Source organism: Magnolia sinica, chromosome 15 (genome assembly GCF_029962835.1).
Source record: "Magnolia sinica isolate HGM2019 chromosome 15, MsV1, whole genome shotgun sequence".
NCBI lineage: Eukaryota > Viridiplantae > Streptophyta > Magnoliopsida > Magnoliales > Magnoliaceae > Magnolia > Magnolia sinica.
In genome coordinates, this window is record NC_080587.1 from 3,750,381 (window position 1) to 3,770,590 (window position 20,210).

General features: G+C 36.3%; 1 non-coding gene across 1 annotated transcript; it reads right to left on the reverse strand.

Annotated features, from left to right (window-relative positions):
• Positions 1 to 18,773: 18,773 nt before the first annotated feature.
• LOC131228404 (small nucleolar RNA R71) lies at positions 18,774 to 18,880 on the reverse strand. The gene has a single exon (XR_009162907.1). It is a non-coding gene; the product is annotated as a small nucleolar RNA R71 (small nucleolar RNA).
• Between the last annotated feature and the right edge of the window lie 1,330 nt (positions 18,881 to 20,210).

Here is a 20,210-nt window from a genome sequence, read left to right on the forward strand (position 1 = left end):
TCATTAAAAATATCATCTATAGAAATGAGAAAAAGTATTTTTTACACATTAAAAAGCCCTCTAATTGCGCACCATGACTGGTCGAGTATGTACATGACCGGTTATGTAAGCACAAAAATGCACAATTTTATTAATTTTTAAAAACCAAAAGTTTGCATAAAAAATATAAAAATAGAACATGCAAACATGATAACTCAGATCGAATTACACATACCAATATCCATTTTTAATTTAGAGAACCTATTTCTGTCAAGTGGTTTAGTGAATAAGTCCACGAGTTGATTTTCAGTTTGAACATTATCCAATGAAATAATTTTATCTTCCACTAATTCCCGAATGTAATGATATCTAATGTCAATATGTTTGGTTTGGGAATGCTGGATGGGATTCTTAGAAATGTTAATTGCGCCAGAATTATCACAATACATAATCGTAGTATCTTATGCAAACTTATAGTCATTTAACATTCTTTTCATCCACACAAGCTGAGTACATGCATTTTCGGCTGCAATATATTTAGCCTTAGCTGTGGATAGCGATACGGAACTTTATTTCTTGTTATGCCACGAAACTAAACAATTCCCGACATAAAAACATCATCGCTTGTAGACTTTCTATCATCTATATTTCCATCCCAGTCAACATCCGTATAACCAGCTAATTTAACATTAGTATCATATGGATACCATAGGCCTAGATTGGCTAAACTTGTGACATATTCTATAATTTGCTTGACAGCAATAAGGTATGATTCCTTAGGATCTGATTGATATCTAGCATAGATACCTATACTAAATGCTATATCAGGTCGTAGTTAAATATAATAAGCTACCAATCATACTACAATATAACTGAGGATCTACATTTTTACCTGTTACATCCTTAGAAAGCTTAAGAGTTGTACTCATTGGAGTATTGAAGTTTTTGCTATTTTTAAATCTAAATTTCTTCACTAGATTTAGAGCATACTTAGTTTGAGAAATGAAAATACCATCGTCAAGTTGTTTAACTTGTAAACCTAGAAAATAATTTAATTCTCACACCATGCTCTTTTCGAACTTGGATTTCATCAACTCTGCAAACTCAATAGACAGGTTAGAACATGTAGAACCATAGATAATGTCATCAACGTAGATTTGTACTATAAGTATGTGTTCATTATGCTTTTTAACAAAAAGAGTTTTATTAACACTCCCCATAACAAAACATGACTTAGCAAAAACTTTGTCAATTTCTTATACGATGCCCTAGGAGCTTGTTTCAAACCATAAAGTGCTTTTTTAAGGTGACACCCATGATCAGAATATTTAGGGTCATTAAAACCCTTAGGTTGTTCAACATATACTTCTTGATGTAGATCACCATTCAAGAAAGCACTTTTCACATCCATTTGATAGATTTTAATCTTTTAAAAACAAGCAATGGATATGAACAATCTGATAAATTCAAGATGAACTGCTGGGGCAAAGGTTTTATCATAGTCGATTCCTTCTATCTGAGTTTACCCTTGTACAGCTAGTCTAGCCTTCTTTCTTATAATATTTTCAAATTCATCAGATTTATTTTTGAAAATCCACTTGGTTTCAATAATATGTTTATCACACGGTCTTGGAACCAAATACCATACATCATTTCAAATGAATTGATTCAGTTCATCTTGCATGGCTACTATCTAGTTTTTATCAGTAAATGCCTCTTTTATATTGGCTGACTCAATTTGGGAGGTAAAACACACATAATTACATATGTTTTCTAATTGTTTTTGAGTCTGCACACCAATGAGAGGTGAAAAGGCCAAGCTATATGTCCTAGAGGGGGGGTGAATAGGACAATGCCAAATAAAAACTTATAACAGCGGAATAATAAAGAAAATGATAGCCAAATTAAATAATAATGCAGGAAAGAAAAATAACCTCAAAATTCAGATCTTGAGAGGTTGATACAAACGTTATTCTAAGGACAACCTTACACCAAAAACAGAGTTTATGGTAGGACAACCTTATTTCTAGAAAGGTCTTTGTATCAAGTCTCAAATCGAAGAGGAATACAAAAACAAATATGAACTGAATTGAAATAACTTGTAATTAAAGATGTATTGTTCTAGGGACAGCCATACACCATAAAAATGGCAGGGCAACCTTGCTGGAACAACTTTCAAAATGAAATTGAAAATCAAGCTTATAAAGGAATAGCAGAAAGTAAATTCTAAGCTATTACAACATTCTCACAAAGCTTGAAATAATTACAACATTCACCACCATACATACATCCCACAAAAAGAATAAAAATTAGAAGAGTAAAACAATCAACCACAACACAAGGGTTTATAGTGGTTCGCCTGTGTGTTCACCAACTGTTATCCAACAGCCACACAAAAAGCTACTCCACTCCTAATATCCTCACACAGGGGATATTAGCGTTCACTAACGAATAGGTTTTCCCATGTTCACCCAAAACCCTTACAATTGTGTCTTTGTATGTGGGCTTACACAATTAAAAAAACCCCCACTTCTGAGTTTTCCTGGCTCTCCTCAGATAACCAAAATAACAAGATTTTTCTAGCAAATCTTGAAAGAAACCAAAATAATAGAAAGGAATTTACAATATGTAAAATACCTGAATATCTTCTTCGTTGTAGCAGCCCGGTAGAACCAAATCAAAGTAGATGATTGAATGTCCAAGTTCAATGTCCAGTACTCGATTACAATGGTTCTAGTTCTAATAGATTTTAAATTAAACCAAATAGGGCTTGCCTTAATTGATTTTGATTCCAAAGAAAGGGAATAACAATTCCTCTTTATCAAATCAGATTGGAATAGCAGAAACAAAATTAATTAAAATAAAGCTAAGGAAAGAAGATATTAAATAAGCACACTTAGCTTGGATGGAGCACAAAATTATCTCTCAGAAGTTCGACGAAGATTGGCTTGAATACTATAATTAAATCGATGATTTCTTCTGAGATTCGTGCACTATTTATAGGTGAGAAGATCTTGTCTTCGACTGGTCTAGAGTGCTCTACGACTAGTCGAAGCTCTAATAGATATTTGAAAGATTAGGCGGGATAAGCGCAGACCGTTCTACGACTGGTCGTAGCCCTCCTACGACTGGTCGTAGGTCACCTACGACTGGTCGTAGGTTTAGTGGGACCGCAGTCGTAGGTCCTGAATATCTTTGGACTTCGAGTCGTAGATTCTACGATTGGTCGAAGATGCAGTTGACATTGTTCCTACGATCGGTCGAGCATTCCTCACGACTCGAAGGCTAACAGATTTTATCCGGAATTTGTAACAAACTTACGACTGGTCGAGGATTTTCTTAGACTGGTTGAAGCAAGTCTAGGACTAGTCGAAGCAGACCTAAGACTAGTCGAAGAACAGACCAATCACATGTAAAATAACATTCGACTTATGTATCCGAAATGACCTACTTCTAAGGTCATCCTATGGTCAAACAAACCTCAATCATGAAGTATGGACATTGAAACAAGAGACCATGAAGAATGAGCCTTGAAGTCTTGATGTAGGCTAAACCTTGAAGTAGCTCAATCATGAAAGTGGCTTGAGTTTCAGCTTGAGTCTTGAGTTCAGCTTGACTTTGAGTCTTGAGTTCAGCTTGAGTCTTGCCTTGTACTTTCTTTTTCTTTTCAGCTTGAGTCTTGTGAGCAGTTCTTGCATTCAAGAGTCTTGTCTTGTGATCAGTTCTTTCATTCAAGATCTTAAGTCTTGTACTTGAGAGCTTTGCTTGATGTGAGCTTAGTTTGTTCATGTATGTTGATCCTTGAGAGAGCTTCACTTATGCAAGTTATGTATAACAGAGTATAATAGTGATTTTGGCACTACAAATTTGACAACAAACAGGGATATAAACTATAGCACTTACAAGAGGGTTACCTAGTATTTGATCAGTAGGATGGTCTTTAACTGATCGAAGTTCAGTGTTGATTTGACTAGATGAGGAGTCAAGAATGTCAATTATATTAACTTCATCATCTTCTGAGCTTGTGGTTGGTGTATTCAGGCGATCATTAATAACCACATTTATGGATTTCTAAATAACACATGTTCTCTTATTGATAACTCAATATGCTTGACTATTTAGAGCATACCCTAGGAAGATTCATTCGTCACTTTTAGTGTCGAACTTAAATTTTCGCGGTCACGCAAAATATAACACTTACTTCCAAAAACTCAAAAGTATTTAACTGTGGGCTTCTTGTTAAATCACAGTTCATAAGCTATTTTATCTTTTTATTTTCTGATTAAAACTCGATTTATTATATAGCATGCAGTGTTAACAGCTTCAACCCATAGATTTTTAGGTAACTTTATCCTATTTAACATTACATTAGCCATTTCTTGAAGCACATGATTTTTTCTTTCAACAACCCTATTTTGTTAAGGTGGCTTAGGTGCAAAAAACTCACTTGATATTCCGTGATCGCTATAGAACTTCTCAAAATTGCTATTTTCAAACTCCGATCCATTGTCACTTCGTATTTCAGAGATATTCGTTTCTTTTTCAGTTTGGATACACTTAAGTATCCTTTTCACTTCATCGAGAGTTTTAGACTTTTCTCTCATGAAACCTACCCATGTAAATCTGGTAAAATCATCCATAATTACCAGAAAGTATTTCTTTCCACCTCGACTCTCCGTTCTAGTTAGTCTAACAAGATCCATATGGAGGAGTTCAAGGGGTTTAGATGTGGCGAAGGAGTTCACTTTCTTGTGACTACTCCTTGATTGTTTCTCGATTTGACATTCACCATAAATTTTATTCATTTTCTTCAATTTGGATAGACCTCTTATTAGATCAGTTTTGCTCAGTCTGTATAGATGCCGGTAGTTTACATGTCCAAGGCATTTGTGCCATAACTCGGTTTCATTAGTTTAGACCATGTAATAAGATAATTTAGACGAGCTAAAATCACTTACAATATAACAATTCTCAGATGTTCTTCGACCATTCAATATCACACAACCTTTCTCATTTGAGATCTCACATCCTTAATTAGTGAATTTGACACTATGCTTATTATCGCAGATTTGAGAAATACTCAAAAGATTGTGTTTAAGACCTTCTACGAATAAAATATTTTCAAAAAGAGGAAGATTGAAGAGTTGCACCGTACTTTGGCCAATTATTTTACAATTGCTCCCATCACCAAATGTGACTGACCCATCAGTTAATTCTTTATAGTTGGTGAACAAATCTCTGTCACCTGTCATGTGTCTAGAGCAACCATTGTCTATGTACCACTTTGATTGACTCGAAGCCTTGAAGGCGGTGTGGGCAACCAGACATGTAACCTTAGGAACCCATTTCATTATCATTTTGGGTTTTGGAGCACTGTTGGTTTTCCTTCGCTTATAATTGTTATTAACTCTCACATTCGAGTTAGATTTGAGAAGCTCCTTAAGTAAGTCCACAATTTTCTCAACCAAAGGGTTATAATTTTGATTTCTAAGGTTGATATGGTTGGTATTAACTTTAGAAGCTTGAAAAATTTTAGGATTTTTAAAACTGTTTTGATTTAAGCCTTTTCCCTTTAAGTTGGAAGATTCTCCTTTAACAAACTTAGGAGTTACAATCTTTTTTTTTCAAAGGTATATTTTTATCATAGCCCAGACTCGATCTATTTCCACATTTTCTAGATGCGGTTAGTAAATTTTTAAGTTTAGGGTCTCCCAGGGCATACCTCCATGTATCCTTTGAACTCAAGAGGGAAGAAACTTCAAGTTTTAGTTTCTCATTCTCTAATCTTAATTTTTTAAGTTCAGATGTTTTAAAATTCAAGTTAGATTTAGCTTTTTCAAAACATTAAAAAAATGCGACTTTTCTAAAACTGAGTTTTCAAAATCCTCTTTTAATTTTAGAAAATTTTCTTTCTGAAGTTTAAGTTTGACAACAATCTTACAACTCTCCTTGTATAGGGCATTGTAGGCATTCTGAAGATCATCTTTGTTTTCAGGGTCACTCAAATTTTTATATTCAGATGAGTCACAACTATCTGTGGAAGTGACTCTGGCTAAAGTCATTAAGGCCTTAACTTCACTTGTAGATTCGGGTTCTGAATCATCCGACTCAGAAGAGGCTTCAGAGTAGGATGATTCATCCCATGAAGCCAACATGCCTTTTCTCTTTGGCTTGTCCCTTTTAGGGCACTTATTTGCCAGATGCCCATATTCATTGTAGTTGAAGCATTGACTGTCGTTTAGTGATTTTTAATTTTTTAGTTTTACCCTTTTTCTTCTCAGAGGGTTTTTGAAAATCAACTCTCTTTTTGCTTTTAAAAAACTTATAAAACTTTTTAGCTAATAAGGCCATATCATCCTCTGAGTTTTCATAATCAGAATTACTATCATGAGAAATACATTTGGATGATTTAAGAGCTATAGAATTACCTTTTGGAGCTTAAATTCAACTCGTAGGTTTGAACTGAACCAACAAGTTATTCCACCCTCATATTATCAGTGTCTCTAAGTTCTTGAATGACAGTTACTTTGGAATTAAATCTCTCAGGAAGTGAGCGCAGTATTTTTGCACAAACTTTGCTTTTTGGGATGCTATCTCTAAGACCCCACATAGAGTTGACTAGGTCATTCAGTTTTGTATAGAAGTCCATGAATAATTCATTTTCTTCCATACGTATTTCCTCAAACCTAGTGGTGAAGATCTGAACCTTAGACTTTTTGACAATAGTCGTTCCCTCGTGTGTCATTTATAGGATATCCCAAGCTTGTTTTGCAGTATCACAAGATATAATTCTTTCAAACTCATCAGGTGATAGTGCACAAGTGATTGCATTTAAAGCTTTGGCATTAGCACTGCTCTCATTTTTCTAAGGTGTGGTCCATAAATAATAAGGTGATACTTACATGGACTTGGTCCATCACTACTTAGAACTTTAGTCATTGGTGGTTTTCATTTGGTAACCGTTGCTTGCCACACACTTTTATCAATGGATCTCAAAAAGATCGTCATCCTGGCTTTCCAATAAGCATAATTAGAGCCATTAAATGGTGGTGGCCTAGTGATGGAGAGGCTATCAAAATTTGACATATTAAGAGCTCGAGATCACTTAGCTCAGGAAATTAATCCAATGGATGAGTTATTAGGCTCTTATACCACTTAAAAAGGGTGAGCTCCAACTCCTAGAGGGGGGGGGGGGGGTGTGGGGCGTGAATAGGACTATGCCAAATAAAAATAAAATGCAGAAAATAAACTCAAATGTAGAAATCTAAAACAACCTCAAATGCACAAGTTTGAGACGTTGATATAAACGTTGTTTTAAGGACAACCTTTTACCAAAAACCAATGGCTTATGACAAGACAACTTGATTTTTAGAACATCAGTAAGTATCAAAAAATCAAACCGATACAGAGGTAAAAGAAATAAATTAGGCTATTACAACATTCATCACATGTACATAAAAATAAATACAACAATCAGCACATCACATACATCACCATCATCATCATCATTATCCAAACTCTGAGAATTATAGTGGTTTGGGTGTACACCAACTGTTCTCATACAGCCACCCTACTCCACTCCCAATATCCACAACCCATGGGATATCGACTTTCACTAAGAAAGAAGGTTTTCCAAGGTTCACTTTAAAACTTTTACAATTGTGTTTTCAATGGGCTATTACAATTAAAAACCCTACACACTGAGATTTTCTGGCTATTACAGTCAAAACCAAAATGAAAGATTTTCTGGCTATCTCAGTCAAAACCAAAATGAAAGATTTTCTGACAATCTTACAAACCACAGTATAATAAATGAAATATACTTATCTGAAGATTCTTCTTCGATGTAGCCCAATAGAACCAATTCTTTATAGACGTAGATGTTCAACGTTCAATCTCACAAATGAAAGTGTTATAGGTTTAAATGAATTTTAATTAAATCCAACCTTTGGCTAATTGGGTTCAATTCCTTGGATCTCAAAAAGGGTTAAAGCAAAATTCCCTTTATATCAAGTAAAATAGAATAACAAGAGATCAAGAAATTAAGAAACTAAAAATCTATTTAAAATGATTATAAATACCTCACAATAGCTTCATAATAGTGGGGACAAATCTCTCAGAGTGATGGCTTGAATTAGCTTGGAATTGATGATAAAATCTGAGAAATGTCCTCTATTTATAGGCTACAATTCGGTTCCCTCGACTGGTCTAAGTTTCGGTTCGATTGGTTCTGGAAGAACCAACTTTTAAATTTTCTAGCATGATCGGATAAAATAGACTCTCGACTGGTCGAGTGGCCTGCTTGGCTAGTCGAGCACAGCACTTGACTGGACAAGTGGGAAAAATTCACGTTGCTAGAGTTCGAGTCGAGTCCTACTCGACTGGTCGAGCTAGTCTCTAGGACCGGTTGAGCAAGGTACTCGACTGGTCATAGACCAAACAACCTTATCCAATTTTTTAAGTAAAATCCTGTACTGGTCGAGAAAACCTGGACTGGTCGAGCTAGTGCATGGACTAGTCGAACAATGATTAGGACTGGTCGAAGCAAAACCTATATAAACATGCAATATTAATGACATAATCCTAAAGTCTTTCTAGGGTCATGTATACCTGAAATGTGAGCATTGAACTTATCAACTCGGTCGCTTTGGTAGATAAAATACTTGAAGTACTTTAAAGTTTGGAACTTATGCACTTTGAAGCTTGAGCTTGAATGCTTGAACTTAAGCTTAAGCACTTGAGTTTGAGCTTGTGTATGAAGTTATACTTGCAATCTGACCTGTGTATGATCTTTAGCAGTTGAACATGCTCTTCAACTTGAAGATGTGGAAGCTTTAGATTGTTAATGTAGATGACACAAAAACTCATCTTCAAATCAAGGTGAACTTTCCATCTATTAAACTTGAAAGTAGAACTTTCATCAATCACTCTTAAGTGGATTGTCACTACAAAATTTGACAACACAGAGTGCTAGATCTATAATATAACACTTACAATGGACAATGTAGATTTTCCCAGAAACATCATGGTGGACCCCACCCTACATTATGCAAGTGTACAGCAGGTGTTCACCAGTTGCGTACCCGATGAAAATTAAAAAAGGAACAACGTCCTTCATGCGCCCGTCCGCTAGGATCATGCTGGGCCCCACCTTCATCCAGATGGATGACTTGAGCCGTCCAACGTGTCTGGATGGGGATTTCGGCCAAAACCATGGTGCCCATATTCATCCATGCATGCACCCAAGCCCACATTCACCAGAAATACAATACTAACGTCGACTAGTGGTGTGGTCCACTTAAAACCCCGATCGAATTCAAATCTTGACTCATGGCCTAACTCAATCATATAGAGCCAATGAGAGACTTTGATCCTCTAAAAGCTCTCCATAAGTGGGCCCCACCGACCCCAACAAAGAATTGGGATCGGGTGCTTTTACTGCAGCATCTGTTGGAGACGCTGTGGCCCACCGTTAGTGGCCACTCAAGGGATCCGAACCGTCCACCTTGTTGGCCATCCAAAACCAACCAAAGCTAAGAAGGCTAAAGGGATCAGATTAACCTTCCCACTCCAAATGTAAAGGAAAGCAGTGCATCCGGTTTCAAGATAACGTGCGTAAGATAGCTGCCTCTTACGCAGCTTATGTAGGAAATGCCTGGAAGGCCTCAGTTGGTATAAATACGACTCCACGGGTGTTATAGAATGCACCACAAGGAGGAAAGAAAAGAAAAGAAAAGAAAAAAAAAGGGGTTGATGTTCGTTCAGCATGAAAAGAAAGAAAGAAAGAGAAGAAAGAAAAGAAAGAGAGATCGGGAGAGAGTTTCTCTGCTGGACATACAAGCAAGAACGAAAAGAAAGGAAAAGAAAAAGAAAGAAAGAGAAAGGAAAGAGAGAGAGAGAGAGAGAGAGAGAGAGAGAGAGATCGTGTGATGTGTAGATTGCTGGGTCCTGGACTAAGTCGGGGCCAGATTTGAGTCGTGCTTAGGTGAGGGTTTTATCCTTTAAGCTTATAGTAATTTAAGTTGATATGTTATTATCTTGCCTTTTATATACTATGTTTCATGTTACTGTGAATTCTTCTTGTAATTATATGTTGTACCATCAATTATTTGCCATTTAATATCATAATATAATGTTGATTACAAATGATCTTTCTAAATTTATGTGGGGCCATAGATACAAGTCTTGCCCTTACCTTATTAAATTTATTGAGTTGGCCCTACCACTCATCTCTTTATTAAGCTGGTCATTGCCACTCTCCTTATTATTGAGTTGACCATTGCCAGTCTTTTATTTGTTGAATTAGCCATTGTTACTCTTCTTTTATTGAGTTGACCATTGTCACTTTCCTCTTTGTTATGTTGGCCATTTCCACTTTTCTTTTTATTGAGTTGACCATTGTCACTCTTCTCTTTATTATATTGGCCTTGTGCTATCTATCCTTAAGGCGTGAGCATCTGTCTTGATATTCCAGAACCTCCATGGTTCAGATCAAGTTCTTTATCAATGCAAGTATTGTATTGAAGGTATCACAACTAGTGACTCAATAATTATTATGGACGTAATGTGTTAGGGTAGCGGCCCTCTTGGTCAGCACGTAATTCCGTGGGTTAGTTGGCGTGGTGCACAAATCGATGTATGTAAATAGCAAATGTAGTGTTACATCATTTTTCAGGATTGGATGTCGCAAATAGCCACTCCATGAACACATCATGTTACGTAAATCCCTCAACCGCGTTGTTGTGTTGCCTTGAGATGTTTGCATAAATCCACGTTAACGTTAGCCATGCCGGTGAATATCCGTAGTTATAGGATGCGAGTCGAGTCGGGTTTTCTATGAATTATATTTTACATTGTAATGATTGTAACATATGATGAGCCACACACACTTTGCTAGGCATGCATCTCATGTAGGTTGTCTGCGCATATTGATATCTCATGTATTAGTGGTGTACGAGATGTATTAGAACCCTTACATTAGTTTTATGAATCTCTTGAATTATTGTTAATCTTAAAGGATAACCATCAATATGAGTAGGGCATTAACCCTCTCCTAATCGTACAGATGATGTAGGTGATGCATAGATCAAAGACCTAAAGGACCATCTCCTTATGGAAGATTATATTGAAAGAATAAGAAGGTGGTTTTATGATTTCGTTTTATACTTCTGCTGCGATGTCGATAAATGTAATAAGCTCCCATTAAGTGGGCATTTGATCATCTTTTTTCTCCAATGAAATAATTAATACAGTCGATTTTATTCTTGTGAATGTTACCTTCATGAATGTATCAGGATGTGATCTAAAAGATTAAATGAAAAAATAAGGTGTAAATTTTAAAGCATCTAATTTATACATTATTAACACCCAGTTTTCTTGGACCCGAGTATAAACTCTTGCTGTGAAAATTCGGGATGTTACAGAGGGCTTCTAGGCAATCTTAGTAAATATCGATGAGAAAATAGTGAATCTTAAGCAGCAGATCTCTAATCTCGAAGGTCAGCAGCGTGAGGTGGATTTGAAGACTAGCAAAATCGAAGTAGATATTGAAGACAATGTCCGAATAACCAACCTTGAGTAGTCAAAAATTTGAAAAGATGAAGCGGCAATTGCTTCTCTGGAACAAGAATTAACTGATGCTCCTGATCAGGCAAAACTTATTGTTGATGCTGAACTAGATAATGCAGCTAAACAAGTTCAATTAAAATAAGATTTTCAACGATATATGGCTATACTAGACATATAAGAAGACTTGTAGATTTTTGTTTGTATTCAATGCAATCTCATGTAAGATTTGACATATCATGAATGAATTTTGATGTCTTCTTCTCATGATACATTTTTGCCTTTAATCATAATATGATAAGTGTGCTTTCAAATGTTCGTAAATGTGAATAATGTTTAAGCACATGTTTATATGATGATATCTACTTTATCGATGTTCATGGTGATACTTTGATAAGATATGCAATTTTCATTATACAGTAAAGTGACAATCTATTTTATTTGTTAGCATGACGTCACTTATATGGTATTCATTTTTATGGGCGAAGCTATTTTTCAATTTTGGTTAGCTTCTTACAAGTATAAGCTCTTGAGTAGTTGGAGCGATCACAGTTTTTCAGACTCTTAAGTAGTTGGAGTCAGGGTCTTATGCAAGTAGTCTCTGTAACTCTTGTGAGTTTGCTGAACTACCGCAACTGGGGATTTCACAAACCGTGATCCATTAGAGGAGCCCAGTGAAGCTACTGGGGCAGTGAACTCGGTAGGTTTTACGCACAAGGTTGGCCGCAGTAACTCTTTAGAGTTCACGGGGCTCACAAGGCTACCTTAATATGTACCAAATCCAAGGCCGCCAGCCCATCAATGGAGGGGTAACTCATTTAGAGGCCTGTCCTCATTAAGTTCTACTAAAATCAAGTCAGGAATCTAGGGGGTCTTATGTATGGTTGGCCTATCTACGGACGAGCTAAAGAGCACATATTGCTGCCCACTTTTTCTTTGTCTGCAAGGTCTAACCCATTCACAGGAGGACATTTTCTCTTACCATCCCCCATGGCACTGTTAGAAGCTATACAGATGGCATTAGCTCATGCATGGTTGGTCGTATAGGTGTACTCCATTGCCTGCATGGGTCTAAGCATGTGACGGACTTTGCAGGCTTTTTAGGGCCATTGACTTTTCACTGCTGCTCGCATAATATTTGATATATCGCCGATAATGATAGGTCTTATGCGAGGTTGATCGTATAGGCGCGCTCTGCTGTTGTAAATAAATGATACATCACCATTGATGATAATATTTTCGATAGTATTTATGATTAAAGTAGTATATCGACTTGGCGATAATATCAATTTGAAGATAATAATTGGCAATATTTTCAATTTGGCGATGACCGGCAGCTTTGCTTCGAAGATAATTGATGTGCTTGAGAATTTGCCTTTCATTCATTCATATATGGAGAAGAATACATGGCATTGCCTTTTGAGAATTTTTCATCATTTTACTTGCCTTGCCCCATTTTGATTGGGAATGATTATTCTAATATTCTTCGGAATCAAAATCTCGGTTACCTTCAGGGATGATAAATTTTGATGAAGTGGGCATTGACGGGTATCGATTCCTTGTCTACTTTGATTCATAACTCGATAGGCTCTATTCGAGAATACTTCAGTTATTACGTACGGACCATCCCATTTAGGATCGAACTTGCCCCCTATTCTGTGAGTGACCACTATAGGTCTTTTCAACATTAACACTAAATCACCTTTCTTAAAGAAACGATGTTTGACTTTCTTATCAAAGGCAGTGGAAATTCTTGCCTGATATAGTTTTAATCGCTGTTGAGCTGCTAGCCGTTTCTCATTGAACATATCTAACTTGGTCAGCCTTATTTTTGCATTTTCATCGTCTGTGAGTGATTGATGTACTTCTACCCTAAGTGGCGTGACTTACATTTTGATCGGAATGATAGCTTCCACACCATAAACCAGTGAATATGGCATAGCTTTTATTGCAGTACGATGAGTTGTTTTGTAAGCCCATAGAGCCTCTTGTAATTTTTCATCCCAATCATGCTTGTTTCCTATGACAATTTTTTTCAATATTTTTACAATCATCTTATTGAAGGCCTCTGCTAATCCATTGGCTGGCGGATAGTATGGCATTGAGAACGAATGCTGAATGTCAAATCTTTGGCATAATTTCTCCATACCCCTGTTCTGGAAACGAGTACCATTGTCAATAATGATCATTTTTGGGATGCCATGGTGAAATATTATTACATGTCGGATGAAATTCATGACATCTCTTTCTTTGACATTTCGCAGTGCGATCGCTTCGGTCTATTTGAAGAAATAATCTATGGCTACCATGATATATTGTTGTCCTTTAGACGAAGGCAGATTTATAGGACCGATGACATCTAATCGCCATGCAGTGAAGGGCCAGGAAGTTACTGATTGATGCAAATCTTCAGGGGGTACATGCATTACAGCACCATGTACTTGGCATTTATGACATTGTTTTGCATAATTGATAGCGTCCTTGAACATTATGGGCCAGTAATAGCCCATTCGGTGTATTCGATGAAATAGATTCCGACCAGCCTGATGAGCTCCACATTTTTTGGAATGGGCTTTTTGCAATACTTGATTTGCCTATTCTATATTCAGACACCATAACAACACTTCATTATAGGATCTTTTGTATAGCACTTCGCTGCATATGATGAATTTCTTCGATCTTTGCTGAATTTGTAATTTTTGTGCTGGATCTTCTGGTGATATATCATATTTGAGATAATTAATAAATGCCTAGCGCTAATAGTCTACAGTGATCTTTAAACATGATATAAGAAGTGTTTTAGCGGCTTCATTGATGACTTCAGGTGATGGTAAGAACCTCCTTTCTTTGATTGTTACCTGAAGAGGACTCTGATCGGGACAGGATAAAGCTGCAACTAAGTTGGTTAAAGCATCTGCCCTTATATTCTCGTATCGCGGTATATGTTTGATTTCAACGTTATGGAACTGTTCTAGCAATTGTTGTGCTCGTCGACAATACGTCAGGAGTTCTGGTTTTCTTATTTTGAATTTTGTCGTTAGCTGATTTATCACAAATTTAGAGTCCCTGAATATCTACAGTTCTTTTATTTTCATCTGCTGTGTTATTTCCATCCCTATGATAAGAGCTTTATATTCGGCCTCATTATTAGTACATGCAATACTTAATGCAAATGAGTATGGCAGTAGGTCACCTTGAGGACAATGAATATCACTCCTGCACCTGTTCCAAAAGTTCGAGAGGCACCATCAAAAGTACATTTGCCATGAATTTGGTGATTCAATTATCATTACCTGTTCATTTGGAAAATCATCATTGATCATTTCGCTGTTTGTTACGGGATGAATTGCCTAGAAATCTGTTACTACTTGTCCTTTCACTACTTTTATTGGCTCATAGGTGATCGTATATTCTGAAAGTAATAGCATCCATTTAACCAATTTTCTTGATAACATTGGCCTCGTCATTAAGAATTTTATGGGATTTGCTCACGAGATTATGATTATATCATGAGAAAGACAGTAATGCCTTAACTTCTGCACTGCAAATATTAGCGCCAGGCATACTTTCTCAATGGGTGAATAATTGCATTATGCTCCTATCAGAGTCCAACTCAGATAATAGAGCACAATTTCTTTTCTTTGCTCATTCACTTATGTTAACAGAGCTCCCAGAGAAGTCTCAACTGCAGAGATATAAAAATGAGGGGTTCGCCTTTCACGGGAGTTGCTACTACCGGGGGCTGCTTCAATAACTCCTTAATAGAATCAAATGCATTCTGACACGACTGATCCCATACGAATTATGTTCGTTTCTTCATCAAATGGGCGAATGGCTGACATCTTCCTGTTAGATTGGAGATAAAGCGTTGTATATATGTTAGTTTTCCTTGCAATCTCTTTAACTCTTTCAACGTTTTCGATGGCGGCATGTTCTGGATAACTCAGATTTTCCTGGATCAATTTCGACTACTTGTGTCTGATGACAAAACCAAGGAATTTTCCTGACGAGACATCGAAGGCACATTTAACTGGATTCATCTTTAGCTGTTTCTTTCTAAGATGGTAGAAGATCAGATGTTCACGGTGCTCTTCATGATCATTCGATCTGACCACCAAATCATCAACATAGCATTCCACATGCTTATGCATCATGTCTTGGCGTATATTTTTCATCACTCTCTAATATGTCGCACCAACATTCTTGAGGCCGAATGGCAGAACTTTGTAAAGACAAATTCCGAGGGAAGTTCTGAAAGCCATAGCCTCTTCATTTTCTGGAGCCATCCTTATCTGATTATATTCAGCATAACTGTCCATGAAGGATATAACAACGCATTTTGTCGTACTGTCGTTTAGCAGTTTTATTATTGGCAATGGGAACTTGTCTTTTCGGCAGGCCTCATTTAAGTCTCTGAAATGAACACATACTTTGATTGTCCACTTTTCTTTTTCACCAGGACAATGTTTGATATCCATTTAGGATACTTGACCTCTTTGATGAAACTGACCTTAATTAGTTGGTTTGCTTCTTCTTCTATTAGTGGCATCAAATCTGGATGGAACCGCCTTTGTGCCTGCTTGATTGGCCTCTTACCCTTAGAGATATTTAGTCTATGCATCACTATTGATGGTTCCAGACCTAGCATTTCTCCGTATGTCCATGCGAACACATATTTACTATCTCTTAAGGGTTTGACATACTGATTAGCTTCTTGTTTAGGGAGACTAACATTTATGAACGTATTTCATAGCTCTTCTTCTGTACCCAAATTTATTTCTTGCAAACTGTCAATTGTCGGTTGTCCCCCATCTTCCATCTGCTTCGGAGCTGTTTCAGGATGCTTGATTATTTCAAAATCTGTTTCTTCACTGATTACCAAATGTGCCACAATCATATTTACTTATGCTCGAAAAGTTGTCGCCCCAATCTATAGAATATTTCTTGTTTTCTTCATTCACTTGTTGAGGGTCAAATATTGCATATTATCCCCCATTTATACCTTGGTTTTATAAATATGATAGTGTTTAATCAATCTAATTATGCATATTTTCATGTGCGAGGTGATTTCGAAAGCTTAAGGTGAAATTGAAGCCAAAAGAAAGATTTATGCCCAAAAAATTACTAAATGAAGATTTGGAGATTTGTAAGTCATTAATGAAGAATTCAAATACCAAAGATCCAAGAAAACTAAGTGAAAAATGAAGAGAATTAAATATTTGAAGTGAAGAAAAAGAATCATAAAATTGTCCAGAAAATAAATATATTCCTGAAATTATTCTGAAAAAGCATATTCTGAAACTCTGAATTTTTTGAAAAATTATGCAGAGTGAAGTCTATTTTAAGAAATTGTGTAAAGTGAAGTCTATTTTAGTAAACTACGTAAATTTAAGGTGGTTTTTACAGTTTTCCAACTAAGTGTGAAAGTTGGAGTTCCAAAACTATAAATAGGACTCCTTAGGATGCTCCAAAGCATCTTCTAAGGTTTGGAAAGGTCTCAAGGAGCATAACACAAGGGTGGAGGAGCTGCCAAAGAGTTGTTCTTTTTTCCTAGTTTATTTTTCATACTTTGTTTAAGAGATTTGGTTTCAACCATGTTTATGGTTGGCTAAACCGCTTAGCTAGGGCTAAGAAGTGAAGCTTGTAGCGTGTTAGGATGTTTATTTTGCTTTGATTCTTGTTCTTATTGAACTTAATTGATTTCTAGTTTGATATTAAAGGAACATTTTCAGTTTTCTATGATTTATTGTGACTCAAATTATAATAGATGTTGTGATAACTTTAGATATCTTCTTTTTCTGTTTTGAGATAGTGAGATTGGTAAATCCCATTGTTCACCATTATATCCTAGGCATGGTAGGGTGATGGAATCCCTTCCAATCTTCATAATTCTCCTCCATTGAGAATTAGGTCAATAAAAAGTTCATATTTGATTTAAATTGCTTTATCTTCTAATTGGATAGGATAATACTCTAATTCCAATTGTATTTATTGAATCAAGAAAGGTAGCATCTTAATAGCTACAAGTGGATCCTTGGTACCCTAGTTCCCACCTTTAATTGATAATTTAAACATTATTTGCAATCACTCTCTTTTATTCCAGAATTCAGATTTAGATCTTCTTTTAGTTCTAGTTCTAGTTCTAGTTCTTTTCAGAATACGTACAGGTTTAGTCCCTGTGAATTTGACCTCGTTCTCATGAATTATTACTACATCGCGACCCTACACTTACGGTTGTGAACAAGTTTTTGGCGGTGTTGCCGGGAATTAACGGTTGCGTTTTTCTGAGATTAACTAGTTTTGAAATTAGGTTAAGATTAGGATTTATTTATTTTCTATTTTTAGATTAGGATTTTTCTGAATTATTTTTATAAACTAATTTACCTTCTAATTTTAGGTTCAGAAATATTCCTAATTTGTTTTTAGAAACTTTCTTTTTTCGTTTTTAGAAACTAGGTTGTTTTTTTAGAAACTTTCCTAATTTATTTTTAGAAACTAACTCATCTTTCTATTTTTAGAAACTAATTCATTTTCCTTTTTCTTTTGCAGGATCCTAACGTAGAAATTCTAATTTGGTAACTTCTTTCTAATTCTCTCTTTCTATTTCTATATTTCTATTTCCCTTTTTCTTTTTAGGTTTAGGTTGGATTATGAAATTAAGGCTGAAAGTGTTTCATAACCAAGTGGGTCCGTGACAACACTCGACGTCTCTTGAGTGAAGGAGGATTGGTTGAGGGTTTATCTATCCATCATAGGATTAGACACCAATCGAGATCTATAGAGTTAACCGAAGTTGCGACTGCAAATCAACCTCCAAATTCACCCCAACCTAGGGTGGAGAAAATTCAGGATGAAATGGGGTGCATCGAGCACCCCCGCCTCATACTTTACAAGACTATTTACAACTGGCGGGGGTGAGCACCCCTTCCTATATGATTTTTCCAGAAAATACAGGAAACATAAACATCAAGCCAGGAGGATCCAACTCCTTCCAAAGTTCTTTGGGCTTGAATCTGAAAATTCATATTTACACTTGAGTTTGATGAGATCATAGCCACTTTATACTTCCTATTGTGTCAAAGGACACAATCCGGCTGAAACTCTTCCCTTTCTCCTTAAAAGAAAAGGCTAAGACGTGGTTACATTCACTACGTCTACGATCTATTGGCAGATAGAATGACATGACAAGGGAGTTCATAAAGAAATTCTTCCTATATCATAAAACAAACACCATCAGAAAGTCGATCATGAACTTCGCCCAAAGGGAAGATGAAACATTCTTCCAATGTTGGGAGCGGTTTAAGGATCTTTTCAATTCATGCCTACAACATGATTTTGAAACGTGGTGCATAATAAATTTCTTCCATGAAAGATTGACATCTTCCATGTGCTAATTTTTTGAGACAATGTGCAATGGGGAATTCTTAAACAAAGATGTTGATGAAGTGTGGGATTACTTTGATAAACTTGCTGAAACTGCACAATCATGAGACCTTCCCAAGAATGAGCATCACGTCTAAGCCTATTCAATCGAAGGAGAGAGGTGGAATATATCTATTGAAAGAGAAAGATGATATCAATGCCTAAGTGGTCAGTCTCATAAGGAAACTCGAGGCCATGGAACTTAGGAAGGATAAGGACAAGGAAGTTGTCTGTGGTATTTGTGCTTGTAACATTCATACAACTGAAAATTGCCCAACAACACCCGCATTTTAAGAAATAATGAATGAGCAATAAAATGCTATAAACAACTACCAGAGGCCTTTCAAGGGACTCACTTCAAATACATATAACTCTACCTGGAGAAATCATCCGAATTTCAGTTAGAGGAATGGACAATCTGTTACACCTTAAGGAATCCCTAATCAATTCTTAAATCAAAGGAAACCTCAAGAGGAATTTGTTCAAAATCTTCAAGAGCTCATCCAACAAAGTACTCTTCAAGCCTTACAAGAACTCACAAAGGCTATACAAAAAATATACTCACGCGTTGTGGTTATAGAGAAAGGGATGCTTCCAGCCCAACCTATCTTCAATCTTAAACTGTAATACAGAGTTAGTGAACCAAGCTCTTTGAATCAAATGGAGCAAGTTAAGTCTATCACCACTTTTAGGAGTAGGAAGATAATTGATAAATCTATTCCAGTAAGGGCTGAGAAGCCTAAGGACTTGGATATAGATGAGACAGATAAACCTAGCAATGCTCCACATGAGGTAGATCCAGAACTTCAAAGAAAACTGATTGCTCCATTTTCCCAACGGTTGATAGCACCAAAACCTCTCTCTAACTCTCAAGATATTCTAGAGGTGCTTAAGCAAGTGAAGGTCAACATTCTTTTACTGGATGTTGTAAAACAGATACCTTCATAAGTTAAATTTCTAAAAGATTTATGTACGACCAAAAGACGATAAAACATTCAAAAGAAAATCTTCTTAATAGAAAAAGTGAGTGACATCCTAAAGCAAGATGTGCCATAGAAGTACAAAGATCCTGCTAGCCCAACCATCGCCTGTGTAATTAAGAATTATCGGATTGAGCATGCACTTCTTGACTTAGGAGCAAGTGTAAATCTGATCCCATACTCGGCCTACGAATAACTGGGTCTAGGTGAATTAAAACCCACCCAAACCACATTACAACTGGCCGATCGCTCAGTTTGTGTGCC